This window comes from Sinohyriopsis cumingii, chromosome 9, assembly GCF_028554795.1.
Source record: "Sinohyriopsis cumingii isolate HCF-2022 chromosome 9, ASM2855479v2, whole genome shotgun sequence".
Lineage (NCBI taxonomy): Eukaryota > Metazoa > Mollusca > Bivalvia > Unionida > Unionidae > Sinohyriopsis > Sinohyriopsis cumingii.
The window spans coordinates 24,982,271-24,994,728 of NC_142969.1; the positions used below are offsets into that span (position 1 = coordinate 24,982,271).

Here is a 12,458-nt window from a genome sequence, read left to right on the forward strand (position 1 = left end):
GTTATTCACTCGATTTTTGCAGAATATTACGGCATTGTAATTATGTGTAGTATGTATACTTAAGTACTAGGATCACTTAGTATGCAGAATTACCTTTGCAGTGTTCATTTACAGGCGTATTTGAGTATTATGTAGAGAATTATGTAGATTGTTAGCTTGTAGTCAGAATTAATTTTGTAATTTGCTATTAGATTACTTCATAGTAAACTAGTGCATTTATTCATGTGATGTTTCATTTTACACATGCCTGAATTGTGAATTTGGAAAATGGTTGAAGTATATAAGATTAGCTAATATGGATGCATGGATATTTGAATATTTCTGTACTTTGTATGAGTTGTAATGTAAAGTAATGCATCTGCTTGTTGTAATATTGTTTAATATAATGGGATTAGGAATATATACTGATGTGACGCAATCTATTGATGTATATGTGAGAAGTAATTGATACTGTGCTTTTATTACAACATTGTTTTACCATACAAGAACGTATGAGTATTTTGATGTGAATGAATGCATGACCAAAGAAATTTAATAGCTGTTATCTGATGATAGGCTGGGTGTAGTGTGAGATGAGAGGGCTTAGGAAAATACTGTACCGTCCTTGTGTTTTCACAGGAAGCTTTCAGGGGACACAGAACTTCGGGTTTGATTGAGTCACAAGTCTCTAAGAGAGGCAACGAAAGTAAGACTAGCAGATCAGTCGGAGTCAACAAGTCTAGTTGGTATAGAGTCGAGGAGGAGGAGGAAAAGGAGTCGAGGAGGAGAAAGTGGAAAAGGTGGAGAAGTATAGAGAAGTCAAGGAGGAGAAGGAATTTTGGAGAAAGTCAGGAGGAAGAGAATAAGGAATTGAAGGAATAAGAGAGAATAATACACACATGAGTAGAATACAAGGACAGGTGGAAAGCTATCTCACACTACAAATCAAGTGATGCAATAGGCTACCATAGGGTTGAGTGGAAGGAGAGTATTTGGGAAATTTTAATCATTTGATTATTGAATTGTCATTAAATTTTTATTAGTTGAATTTCACTTTTTGTATATTCAATCATTTAACCGTCAGCACTGCTGACTGGGGGCTCAGAGCTTTACATATGTCTTTCACTAATTTAACTTCCAACCAAAATCGAGCCTGGGTGGGACTTCTATAATAATTTAAATAAATATTGGAAGCACCTCACCCGACACCTACCACAATGTCAGCATAACAAACCCGACACGCCACAATGATTCCAATATGATCATACACATCATGGACTACTTTTTCTCTTTCAGCATTTGAATGATGAAGAACTAAGTCATATTTGCTATTCAGTACACAAATTCAGCAAAGTCTATGTTTGTAAAAAATGCCTACAGCATTGCTCTTAGTTTTTTCCACTTGTATGATAACATTTCCTTAAAACAGTTTGTGATGCTACCGAACTCTTACCTCAAAGCTAACAAAAAAATTCCTGGGAATATCCCCGAGTGATTTTTCCCTAGTATTTTTTACGGCAATCCATCGGAAACTGGGGAATTAGATGCACTAACAAAATTGAGTTCTACTCTACAATATTACAAAAAGGGCAACAAATCCAAAACAGATTGCAGTAGTAAAGTGATCTGTTGACATCCACATCATCAGATGATGGCCATAATGTGTATCATGTTTCATGGTGGTCAATAAAAAACTGAGACTAAACGAATTCACAATATTCTGGTATACATCAGGCTCCAAGGCAACAACTCTAGCAAGAATCACAGTAGCAGAGAGACTTATAGATATGAACATCTTAGATGAAGATCATAAACATGTGCCAAGTTTCACGATGATCCATTACAAACTGTGACACTAGTTGCTATGACAGGATTTTATAATGCACAACATTTAAGCTGTGGAGCAAGGTTGGGTCTCCTGTCTATTGGGGTACTCCGAACACTTGCTAACTAATCAGAATATGTTTTGGTTGAAAGGCAAATGCTTCCCATTATGCACTTTAAATGTATGTGCTGACTGCCTCATTTTGCCCACTAATTACTAACAATCTGCTTAAAACCATGGTAAAATTCACCATATCAACTCTACAATTATCGGGTAACTAGATTCAGTACATGTTATTATCCATGCATGTAAATGCAATAAGTGAACATTTCACCAACTATCTAGAACAGGAGCCTCAAACATGCAGCCTGAAGGCTGCATGCAGCCCGCCAAGCCGTATCATGTGGCCTGCAAAATGATTGGCGTCACAAGGTATCATGAGAGATAATAAAGGTGGTGCATTCCTTGGCCACTGAAAATGCTTTCATGCAGTCCTCAGGGTGGTTTGAATTTGAGACCCCTAATCTAGAAGCACCTTATTTTTATTTTACCTACTCATGACACCATGCATACAAGTCACCTGTTGATATGGCACCATGTAATGGCACATATAAAATCAACCAAATTCACCATGAGAAATTCAAACATACTCTTCTCAAATATTAAACATAATGCAAGGCTATCAGAATGCTCAAAAGGACCTGAACAACAATGCAATTTAGGATTTTTAATGCAACTTTAACAATCTGATTCATATTGCTACAATGTCTGCAGTGTGACAGTTTATGGTGATGTCTAACACTGGAGCATCATGCTGCAGACATGTAGCATCATGTCTCACCCAGTCACATTATCCTGACACCAGGCCAACCAGTCCTAACACTAATCTCTTAATTCTGAGCACAAAGCGAGGCAGCTGCCTGTATCATTTTTATAAGTCACTGGTATGACTTGGCCAGGGTTCAAACCAGTGACCTGCCAAATCCAAGGCAGATATTCTAACCACTTAGGCCACTGGAGTGGTCGTAAATATGGCATGAATGCACAAACAAGATTACATCATATACACCTTTAAGCAATAGACACAAAGGGGAAATAACTCAAACTAAAACTGCAAAGTGATGTCAATATTCACATCTTACAATGATGATCATAACACCTCCATGTTTTTTGGCAAGTCATTCAAATATGTGAAAAATATTTTCTTAAACAATCTTGTAAAGGTATTACTGAAGTATTTTCATATATTTCAACACACTCAAGGTAATAAAGTCTATCAAAATCATGGTGTATATACTTGTAAAGATGCATCATATGAGGCTGTCTTCATAAGGGACACAACATATAATTGCTCTTTATATCTTGAAAAACCCACCTCTTACCTCATATGCATGGATAGTTTGTACCTGAAGGTAAAGAACTAATCAATCCTACCTTCTTTCGACAGCAGAGTAGGCTCAAACTACTCAAATGCCAGTCAAGGCTATTATATTATAGAATCCTCTCACTCCTACTAGACTATACATTCTTACCCCTAATCGGTCAGTAATTGAAGCTGGTCAAGTGGACATCAGAAATTCTAAGTGGAGGTTCTGTGATAAATTTTGCACCCTTCGGACTTAAATGAATGACCAATGGAGATATCTCCCATTTAAGCTCAAGCTCGATTGTTACAATCTTTATGACTATGAAAACTGTAAGCATGTATATTACCATTTGTTTTAACAATAGGAAATATAATGCAGTCTACAGATGTTAAGTATATTTAATTTATGTTGTTTGTTTGTTTGTTTTTGTTTTTTTCTCATTATATGTTATTGTATGTTGGACTTTACCTTGTCCAAAATCAAGTTTATTTTCTACTTGTCCTTAATTATTGTTTTATTTTTTTAATTCTGGGATTCCCCAACAATTTACCTGACACTGTCCAGGTTATCTATTATAATTTTAGTAACAGACTTCTAATAATAACTAACATTTTATTTTGTAAACATTAAGAACCTTCTACAAGGTTATTTTCCATTAGATAATGTCTTTTTATTAAAGAAAATGGTACTTGTGATTTGAGGTCAAGTAGAGGATTATATAATCTTGGTACTGGAAATATTCAAAATCGTGCTTAAAATTTTGCAGAATCTATCTGTATCATTGTTGTATTCATCTGGGCTAGAATTATTTCTTCAAATTATTTAGTTCAGTAACTATTTTCTCTGGCAATACAGAGTACTCTTTCAAAAATAATATTCTTGGATACAGACATTCACAGGAATTTATAGTGAATTCAAACCTGAAATTATATTACTGTGTTCCAACAAAAGACTGTTGGCACATCAGCATTATACAGGGCATGACAAACACATAAACAAATAGTTTAGCGTTGGACTTCTACTAAAGTTTATTCAGAACTTTAAATTATTAAGACCTATGCCTGTACTTCAAGATAATTTGGGGATTTAATTTGCAACGCCATATGTTCTCTTTTTCATTTTCACTTCATATTCTAGGGACATAAATTATTTTTTGAATTTTACAAAGCTTACTGCTTTTCACTCTTTTCTGTTACTTATTTTAAGAGCATAGACTCATAATGAAAGAAGTGATGTGAGAAACCAGTGGTGTATAAAATCACCAGAATGGACTGTAAAGGATGTAGTCAATTAAATGAAAGTTAAATCAGAATAATTCATCTTTAAACTCACTTATTTTTTAATTCATGGTACCCTTTTTAATGTTGAAGATGGGACCAAAATAGAGATAATCACTGGAATGGATGGTAAATGTATAAAAAGATCAAACCCAAAATAAACTTGGAAAAATATTCTTGCTCTGATTTGTTGGAGAGACAAAAACTATTTAAAATACATTCATTTTCTTTTTTAAAATACATTATCCTGAGGTAATGGAAAAAAAAGTATCCTGGTTAGAAAAATAATCCCCTGAAAATGAAACCGTTGGTCCCTAAGTCTATCAACTATTTTCAGTGTAAAAGTATATTAAATGCAGAAATGTCTTTCCAAGAAGTTGACAGACACGGTGCAACCTGATTAAAAACATATTGTCATTGTTCTACATAAAGATCTGATTTTAATCAAACTGTAACATGGCATGGCATGCTAAAAACATGATTTGTTACTCCCAAACCCATTGACACAGCCATGTTTTGAGAAAACACAATTTTCAGTAATCTTCGAAAATAGAAGAAAAATAGCCACCACTTTCAGTATATGCCAGTTACATGTTGAATACATAAATGGTGAACAGTCATGGTTGGACCTGATGTAAAACTATAATTTGGGCAGTTTTAATAGTGGTAATTAAAAGGCAAAGAGGTAAGGTATAAACCACCATTTCACAAATTACTTAACTGGCTCACAATTGCTAGTGAGATGTGTTTGAAGGCTGCAGTGGGTGAGCCCATTTTGCTAATTTGCATAGGTATGATCAGGAAGTGGAACAAGCCAATATAGGTAAATCAAAGAAATGCTGGATGCACATAGGAGGAAAAAAGTTATTACATATCATTGCTTTGAATGAAAATGTTTCAGCCCTATGTTTTATAGGTTTTTGACAAGTTTGTGAAAGTTGGATTTTACTAAATATATAAAACACAAGGCATGATCAGTTCAACTGTCACAACATTGTTCACAGACATGATTCTGGTCTTCCCCAAAAAAGCTGAAAAAATTGTAAGGGGGGTTTGGGGGTCCTCCACCAACTGGGTCTCAAAGATCAGTGCCCCTGATCTGGGGGTCCAAAAACACATTTTACACATATAAAAAACTGCTCCCAGTTCAACTTATGATCATAAAATAAACCAAAATAACTATCTGAAAAACTAATAAACTTACCAAAACAGTTCAACTTGACTTCAAAAATTCACAATATTTATTGCCACATGAATTTGTTGTCCAATACTACTGATGCTGAAGTTATTCCATGTCCATGACAGTGTTCACATTGTAATTAAGTAACAATAATTTGTCAATATTTTGCAGCAAATATATTATACTTCTGTCTTTTCATAACAAAACTGTAAAATAAACACCCTAGTACATCAGCTATATACAAATAATCCCATACATTCACTTATCTTTATCTCCAATGGACACAACCTGTTGATATGCCAGATGAGCTCTTTTGCAGCTTTGGCAAAGATTTCTTTAGCCTTCTTTTTTGTCACCACTGACTTTTTTGGCTCAATGTGCAATCATTTCTTTTCCTTCTCAATGACAACCTTTCTCCTTTCAAGCTGATGCTTGCATTGGCGACATGCAGTGAGCACATTCTGACAGAAGGCTACATCTGTTCTATCATGCAAGAAATCTTTCCTCTTACAGTAATTTATTGCACTTTTTCCAGATGCCTTCTGAGCTTAAATTTTTCATATGCAGCTACTTTTGTAGGTGCTGTTCCAAACTCTTCCAACTGAAATTACCGTAATTCAGATCTTTCTTGCAGAGGTCACAAAATGTCAGTCCTCTAGTGTTCAGTTTTTTTAATAAACTGACCAAATAAATTTCTGTCAACTTTTCGCTCCAGCCATTCCCATTTCCATACGTTTTTTAAACCTTTATGTAAACTTTTTGTGTCATGGTCTCTCAACAACTCGGGAAGCCATGTTTTGCAAGCATACTTCTTTCCATTGCCATCAGTTTCCATTACATGAAGATTCATTGGATGAATTTAAACCTTTGACAATCAGAATACTCTTTATGAGAGTCAAGGGCTAACTAATATATGGAACAAATAATTTACAAAGGTCATTACGGAATGGGACCAGACAGACTGTTTTTAAAAAAAGCTGGATCGGAGATAATATGAAAAATGGACTATATCACGAAAATTCTGATTCAAGTCAGGAGAAAAGCGGAATTCCACTTTCAAATGGAGAAAAATCATGTCTGTGTTCAAGTGTGATTTGTTTTTGAAGCCATTTTTAGTAAGCAGTTAGCTATCAACAGTATCAGCAATGCCCAACAAAAATAAATTTCAGGACTGGTAGAAGGAGTTTTACTTGATAAGCATGTGTGATTTAGATTTTTAACATAGCTTTAACAATTGTCCAGTCATATCGTTACGATGTCTGCAGTGTGGCAGTTTAAAGTGATGTCTAGTACTGGGACATCATGCCGTAGGCATGTAGCATGATGTCCCACCCAGTTACATTATCCAGACACCAGGCTGACCAGCCCTAACACTAACCTCTTAATGCTAATTGTCTAGTGAGGCAGCTGTAAGTACCATTTTTAGAAGTCTTTGGTATGACTCGATCAGGGTTCGAAACCACGATCTCCCATAACTGGGGTGGACACTCTAACCACTAGGCCACCAAAGCAGTCTTTACTTTGAGAAGCATGTCAGCAAAAACAACAGGTCAGGGAGAGATATTTAATTCTTTGTACATACTTCAAACAACATATGACATACATCAACTTGGTCCTGACCAGGATTCACTCAGAGAATCTGGCTGAGACGTTTGATCACCAGGCCATTCCAGCCTCTAGTGAAAGTAGTGATGAACACTAATGACAACTGTATTATCTTCAAACCCCCTACTGAATTTATACAGGAATTGTAGAAAAAAGCAAAGAAGCAAATATTAAAAAAGGAAAATGATATATTTATCAAGCTGCATACTCACTTACTGAAATTACAGAAAGAAATCAACAATTTAAAATACAACTTCATAAAGATTCATACAAAAATCATAATATACTACTTTGCAGACACTGAAATTTAACCAAAGGCTTAAAAATGTAAAGGCTTTCTTGGACAAATTGAACATTCTTTATGGTAATCTAATGAGACAGTGGGGAATTATGAGTAGCCTAATAAATTTTGTCTCTCAGAGTGATAATGAATAATATAAAACAGCACCCTAAATTTATTTCTTAGATATTTAGATATGTGATTATACAGTCTAATTAAAATGAATATCAAGTACAAACATCCTGCACATATGCTAAATTCCAAATCATTCTGGTGATTCTATCCAACTAGAAATCATGGTTGATGATGATGATGATGATGATGATGACGGATCGTAAGTGATAACGAAGGTTTTTGCAGATATCCGGTACGGGCGATTAGACAAGGAATTTATTGAACTCTTAATCCCAGTTTCCTCTGACCCTCGTCACCCCGTTTTTGATATTTGGACATGTATATTGTACACACCTATATACATTTCCAAATATAAAAATACGGGGTGATAAGTCAAAGGAAACTCCAATTATTGAATTCTCTCTCTAAATACCTAGACTTGATTTATCATATAGATTTTTAAAAACTAAAACGCAAATGAAATGAGGGAATCCAAGCTGTTCTCCGCCTTTTTATTTCCAGACACCACCATCAGTCAGGTCACAAATAGAACCGGGGGGGGGGGGGGGGGGGGGGGCAGAGAACAACTTGTTGGTCTAATCCAACAGAGCGATAAAATCATATTCTGCTTTGCTCCAATCCATGATTCTTATCTTGCAATGGACTTACCTGCAAATCACCGAACTATAATATACTTTCTTTCAAGGGACAACAAATAGTTTTAAAAAAAGAATCCCCCAAACAAGTCATATGTATATCTATTGATTAACTTTTGTTTCCCGCATCTGTCACATCGCGTGATCGTTAACATTTGGACGACGGCATACACAAGATAATATTGCATAGAGTGCGTCTCAACGACTAGATTATAGGGGCACTAACTCTTAAATATCAAAATAACTAATGTACAGGTTATTTCCCTTGCACTACCGCGGTATAGGTTTCGAATTAAAATTATGTATTTCATGCAAAAAAGATAGTATTCCGAATTGTATATAAAGGTTGACGTGCAATTACTGCAGTTTTCCTTTGAAGGAAGTATTTTAAACATGTATACCTTTTTATCTTAACTAGTTTCTAGATATCAATGAAACATGTAACAATATCATCAGAAAGTCAATAGCATTGATGCAACAAATGTTAATTTGCAGGACTTGAGACTAAACTAATAAATCCTACACCCTTGCATTGAGCCTTTCCTTCAAATTTTAAAACATCTGTTGAGAAAATGATGATATGTGGTGTTAATAAATTCCACCAATCAGAATTTATTCCATGATAGGACATTGGGACAAGCCTAAAAAACTTATCAAAAAGTATGGAGTGAGCCAATCATCAGAGATAAATATTCTTAATAAACATTTGACAAATTTGTGTCAAAATGGACATGCCATATTTAACATATCTTCAATGATTCATTCATTAATGTCACTAAAGACATAGGAAATAACCACCTAAGTTATTTCTCTCATGTCACTGAAAGACTTTACAGCAAAAGCCACATCAAATATCAGCATTAAAAAGGCAACCAGAATATATCCTATTTCACCAAAACTATTAAAACTTGAAATTCAATCACTGAATGGTCCTATAAACAAACACATAAATTACAGTGTTGCCCATAACATATTCTCAGCAAGAAAAACAATCCACAACAAACAAAACTAACGTTCTTGCAGTATTCCCCCAACTATTATCAAAACTCTTCAAATGAACTGTGACCAGATCACTGATAACTTGGACAATATATTATGCCCATAACTCTCTGCTTTCAGAGTTTCAGCTGTCAGACTAAAATAATTCAATAGAAGACTATGATTTAGTTCTATACCAAAACAAATAAGCTGCAGATATTTTGATGGATTTACCAAAAGTTCTTGACTTTTTACCCCATTTACTGCTCCTTCAGAAACTGGCAGCATATCAACTTTCAGTTTTGGCAATAAACACCATGATAAGGTACATGTACCTCTAAAACAGAAGACATTATGTCAAAATAGGGAACTAGTTCATTGGCAAATATATGTAATGGGGTACCCCAGGTATTAATTCTTGGACTGATACATCTTCTTTTTCATAAATGTGTTTGGTCTCTAAAACTGACAGTGACAACACACTTGCATACACTCACCATGACTTTAATATTATGAAATATGTGATGGAAACGGAGTTCAATACTTTGTGTGGTGTATCAACTGAGAAAAGGCAAAGTCTGACAAGTTCCAATCCATTGCACTTCGAAATTTATATTTAGGAGGAGAATGCAGTTTTAGTAAAGAAGCATGAAGTTTACTACTAAAAAAAGCAAGCTTTGATTTTGTTGCTGCTGATTCTTTCTAGACACATTTTCTTTTTCCTTGCATAAAGTTGTTGTTCATACTGTTACGTATTTAATTTGTATTTGTAAGTTTTTTTTCGCCATGATTATATTTTATGTATAATTGTATTTTGTACTTCACCTTGTCCAAAATCAAGTTCACTGTGTACCCGACTACAGACATAAATTTGTAAAATACACAAGATATATATAGCTAATATTTTCTCTATGACTGTGGATTAAGTATTCAGATCATTATCAATGGAATTAAATGTTTATTTTGGTCTGGGTCTTTTACATTGGTATTCACCATGGCAATACATGGTCTACCTCGTGTTTCTCATGTCCTTTATTATAATTTTAGTAACAGACTTGGTCTTCTTGACAACTTAGAACATTCTAGAATGGAAAATTCCATTAAGTGACAAAATATTTTCAGATAATGGTAACTGTGACCTATGTCAAGTAGATGAGTTTATAACCTTGTTTACACAAGAAATTACTCATGCTTGCATTTAACATCTGAAGCAGAATCAGTCTTATTGTGTTCAGTATTTCATTTGGGTGCAATTATTTATACAAATTATTATTCACTGGAAATACAAATGTTCATCTATAATATCCTTTGACTGGAATATTAATTTGGAACCATAGTGAATTCAGACAAGGACATCTTGAATGTATTATTGTAAAATATGGAAAGACAGTTGGCCCATCTCCACACTCTAGACCACTGGAATATTAACACTTTTGAGGCTACACATTCAGCATTGTATCTTATTTGGAATACCACTGGAATTTAATTAAAACTTTATACATTTGGACTTTTGATAACTTTTTTATGACTGTTTGGGATTTAATTCACATTATTGTTAAGTTCTTTTTAAATTTTCACTATGTATTCTAGGGAACTAAGTTATTTGTTGAATTTTACAAAACTTGTTGGTTTTCTGTTAATTAGTTTAAGACTATAGTCATAACAATACAAATTCTAGAGTCATTCAATGCATGTCTTCCAGAGGCCCCAAGTACTGACTGTCTCATAGGCTTTTGTCATGTTGATGAGTGTCATATACAGGTTGGAGTTCTGTTTCTGGAATTTCTCCTTGAGTTGATGAGCTGCAAACACCATGTTTGTGGTCCGTTCCTGAAAACAAACTGACTCTCAGGCAGGAGTCCATGATCAATGTGATGCATGAGATGTTCAGATTCAGCAGAACTCTGGCAAGGATTTTGCCAGCTATTGACAAGGCAGAATCCCTGATGATTGTTTCCAGATTGTCTGTTGCCCTTCTGCTTGTACAAGTGGACAATGGATGCATCCTTGAACTCCTGGAGTATAGTTCCTCAAGGCCACACCGTCTGGAAGGGTTTAGTCAGTTTCTGTGAATTGATAAGCCTTTGGCTTTGTAGACTTCTGCTGGTATAGCATCCAAACCAAGTCTTTTACCATTGGACAGCAGGTCAATTGCTTTCTCAGTTTCGGTCAGTGCTGGAGGATGTCTTAAGTTCCACTTGAGGCAGTTGATCAATTGCCTCCTCATTGATAAATGATTGCAGACTGAGGATATTGTTGAAGTAGTCTGGTCGTCTTTATAGTATCTCCTCTTTGTCAGTGACCAGTATGGTACTGTCAGCACTCTGTATTGGAGATGCTACTGATTACTGTAGCCAAAGATTGCCTTCAAAGTATCATAGAAGTTCATGTGATTCCTGTCTGCTTAAGACTCAATCTCATCTGCTTTGACAGCCACAAGTCTTGCAACTCTAAAAGTTTGCATTGCAAATACCACCTAATGTTCAAGGCTACCATACTCGATGATGAAGGGCTATCCTAAATAAGTCATTGTAGCTGATGTTTCATACTCAGTGGTCTCTGTATGGCAGCATCATGCTCATCAAACCACTTGTGATGCTTACATGTGAGTTTTGGATGCAGATGAGTACACAAGTCTCTGTATAGCACATCACTGTCATCAAACAAATTGTGATGTTTACATGTGGTGGGACTGAGAGATTTGGGGGCAGATGAATTCATAAGTCTCTGTATGGCTGCATCATTCTCATCAAACCAAATGTGATGCTTACATGTGAGTTTTGGATGCAGATGAGTACACAAGTCTCTGCATAGCACATCATTGTCATCAAACCAATTGATGATGTTTACATGTGGTTGGACTGAGAGTTTTGGAGGCCAATGGAGGCAGAGTCTCTGATGGATGCCCAAGTTTCCTTCACATTCTCTTGTTTCAATTTGGAGAAAATGAGGTTTTGTAGCACTTTCTTGCCTTGTGGTCATCTGCTAATCTCAATACAGAGCTTGGAGACTATGAGCCTGTGGTCAATCAAGCATCCTGCACTTCTGAAAGACTGCGTTGACAATTAGGAAGTTGTTTTCAACAGATTTCCTCAGTAGGAGGAGACCCTTGTTTTTGCACTTACCAATGCCATGTTTGCCAATGACAACTTGCCATGTCTGGTGATCTGCTCCAGTTCTAGCACTGAAGCCACCAA

The 12,458-nt window shown here is 35.4% G+C and overlaps 1 protein-coding gene across 1 annotated transcript in view; it reads right to left on the bottom strand.

Annotated features, from left to right (window-relative positions):
• The window catches only part of LOC149791412 (arylsulfatase B-like), a 30,553-nt gene extending 22,100 nt beyond the window's left edge, over positions 1 to 8,453 (bottom strand). Inside the window, exon 1 of the mRNA XM_089969950.1 lies at positions 8,297 to 8,453. The gene's annotated coding sequence lies outside the window, so the exon portion shown is untranslated. The remainder of the gene's footprint in view (positions 1 to 8,296) is intronic.
• Positions 8,454 to 12,458: the final 4,005 nt, after the last annotated feature.